At 35.4% G+C, this 3274-nt stretch overlaps 1 protein-coding gene across 2 annotated transcripts in view; it reads right to left on the reverse strand.

Annotated features, from left to right (window-relative positions):
- The window catches only part of LOC115223383 (stathmin), a 26843-nt gene extending 24292 nt beyond the window's left edge, over positions 1–2551 (reverse strand). For both annotated transcript variants that reach the window (XM_029793892.2, XM_029793890.2), the window contains exon 1: positions 2397–2551. The gene's annotated coding sequence lies outside the window, so the exon portion shown is untranslated. The remainder of the gene's footprint in view (positions 1–2396) is intronic.
- Between the last annotated feature and the right edge of the window lie 723 nt (positions 2552–3274).

Consider the following 3274-nt stretch of genomic DNA (forward strand, 5'->3'; position numbering starts at 1 on the left):
TGACATGAATATATATATACACATACATTATATTCATCCGCAACTACATGCCGGTATATCGGCTTATATTAACGTCAATGTATGCCTGGGTGTGTGCGCGTGATATACATACATATATACATATATCAAGCACACATTAATGCATTTGCGTATTTATTATTCGCGTGTGTATACATTTTACATATCATTTCATTCATCGCTAATTTCCATCCCGTGTATGTGTGTGTGTATACAAAAGTATAGAGTAACCCATCAGATAAACCGCTTTAATAACTGAAACACACACATATATAATCTTAACATATAATTTCCAGCCAAATAACATATACATACACATAGTAATCTATACAGCCAACTATTTTTAAAAAGGAAAATTTATTAACTCCTAAATTCACTAACTGAATGAAAAGTAATAAAGGAAAAAAACAAAGGATGGTCACGGGTGAAAGGCTTTTGATTCCTGCAAACCTGGGGCTAAAAAAGCGGGGGTGGTGGCAACACTATCTCCCTCTTTCTCACATACAAATACATAGTCAATGAATGCCTGTATACATAATTGGGATATTAAGTGGATGAGATGATAATGAAAGACGAAGAATATTAAAAGAGGAAGATGGTGACATTTAGGGAAGACATTATTAATATCTTTCCACATACGTTTTGGCTGTTCCTAAGTTGGTTCTTTTTTTTTTTACTTTTTCGACACCGATTTCATATTAATTTCATTCCATTTGTTTCAATGTTGTTTGTCATTCTACACCATGGAAACGATTTTACAGCGACGCAAATGCAATTAAACTACCAACATCGACCAAAACAATAACGCTAGATTTGCTGAAAATACAAGCAGTCCAGTGATGCTCCTTCATATTATACCATACCTTAGCCCCTACATATACTGTGCTGACAAATAGATAAAAATGAGATGGTCACCACTGGAATGTCTGACTATCTATATATATAATAGGTCTCTCATACGTTCTTACACTAACCTCAAACTAAACTATAAACACAAGTATCAAACTATACACCAGAGTTAAGAGAAACGAAGAGCAGGGTTCGATAAACGATCTAAAAACCTCAAAATTGTTTTTTTTTTAATGTTTTTGAAAAAAAAATGGAAACGGTTTGGTGATAGGGAAAACAATAAAACGGGCAATGGGTGAACAAGGGACAGAAAAAAAGGGATAGTGGTGTCATATTGAAGTAATATTAGAGAAAAATATGGTTTATATTATTGTTTAGCTCATCGACATGACCATATTAAATAGAAAAAAAATGTTCTTGTCTTTATAAATCATGAGTTGCTTTGTCCAATCCAAGGTCCCCCCTTTTTTTTTTTCCTTATTTTATAAAACGTTAGGGAGTGTAAAATAAAAGCTGGATTGTTATTTCTAGTTTGTCTGCTTTCCCACAGAGGCCGTCTCGCTCTTTCTGGGCAGAGACCTAAATTTGCAGGGTGAAAGGAGAAGACAGCAAATAAGAAGGGCGCCAAAGAGGAAGACGGATAATGAAGAAGCTATTTTCTACAACTTCAAATGAAAAGCACACATTTATCGTTTAAAACTACGCAACCCCGAACCAGAACACGAATATATGATTAGGGGGTGTTCCAGCAATGACCACCCCGTTTAATTTTATATCTATATATCTGAGGAATGATTAGTGAAAACAGAACAGTTAAGGGTTACGAATTAGGTGAAAATGAAGTGATTGGGTGGAGGGGCTAGAATAAAGCGCTAATGAAACGGAGATGGGAATAGTAAAAAAATAAAGTGGGGGGGGGTACAATATCCCTTGCTCATCATTCTGATTTTCAGAGCAGGGTGAGACAGACACCTCGCACGCACGTACACACACACGTGTATGTATATATATACATATATATATTATATATAGATGGTGTTTGTGTGTGTGTAAGTATTGAAAACGAGGGGTGGTGGATAACAACGACATCAAAATAAAGTGGGGGGGGAAAATGGCAGGGCCTTGTGGTGTAGAGGAAAGCAGGGCGCGCTGGGATGTAGGACAGAGATGAGAGTCACATATATATATATATTATACAAAGATCTAGAATAGATATGCAATAAAATACGTGTGTGTGTGTTATATTACTTCTGAAGGTGCATATATTTACAAAGTGCCGCATTTAAATTAAAGAAACGAAGCTTATTAAGTATTGAACAGAAAATTAGTGGTTGGACATATTAATTAAAAAATAGCATCACACTGTATTTGTCTCTCCCTCTTAATGTATGTCTTTGAAATTAGTGTAAGAGAATATTTAGAAGAAAACATTAAAGGATTCTCTGTAATGTATGTATAAACGTGTGTGTATTGTATGGTTGTATGTGTATATATATAATAAATTAAGGATTGTGGAAAAAATAACAAACCTCCAACAATACCTGCCACACGGATGAAGCGAGTAGAACGCGTAGCTTAGTTTGACCAGCTTAACAAAGGAAGGCTGGTGGGTGATGACGTCAAAACTACTGATACCTTCTGATTGGCTAACATGTTGCTTGACTATCGTTTCATTGGTGGAATTTCACAAACTCTTCTTCTCATTGGTTGACGCAGCCGGAGCAACTAAATTTAAAATGCCGGTACGGCGTATATATACCGTTACATTGTTTAATTGATAGTTATAATATATTTACTAACTATGTCTTTTGTTATATGCACATATTACATGACCGGACTCCTTTCTCCTAGTGTCATTTTTTTTTTGTTTTTTTTTTTTCACGAGAAGGGCTGCTTTAACATGAACATCTGACAGTAGTTGCTCACCTACAAACATGGCACTTGTAGCAGATACCTTTTTTTTTTCTTTCCAACCAACCCTGGTATATATAATCGCACAATGGATATTTTCATGATTAAGAGGAGATACTGCATGAGACGCCATCACCTTCGCAACATCGACTCCAAGTCTCTCAATCAGCCACAACAGCATTTTTTAAAAAATGCCTAATGTAGACAAAATTACAGATTTAAGGTCTCCCTGATGGGCACCTCCCCACCTTATAATTTAATGAATAATGCATAAGTTTTAATGAAATGTTGCAGAGATATCCTTTGGAGGATATTTACAAATTACAATTACGTTAAAAACTATTAAAATAAACCACTTGGGAAGAATTTCAGATGGTTTCAACACGTCCTCCTCCTAACTTAAGCATTTTTCATTTTTGGTGTAAAAGATTTTGTTGGCGGGGAATATAGGGGTGCTTAAGGCAGAATTTCGTCGATTTCCCACGTTAATATTGCA

The sequence above is a fragment of the Octopus sinensis genome, linkage group LG23 (assembly GCF_006345805.1).
Source record: "Octopus sinensis linkage group LG23, ASM634580v1, whole genome shotgun sequence".
In the NCBI taxonomy this organism is placed as follows: Eukaryota; Metazoa; Mollusca; class Cephalopoda; order Octopoda; family Octopodidae; genus Octopus; species Octopus sinensis.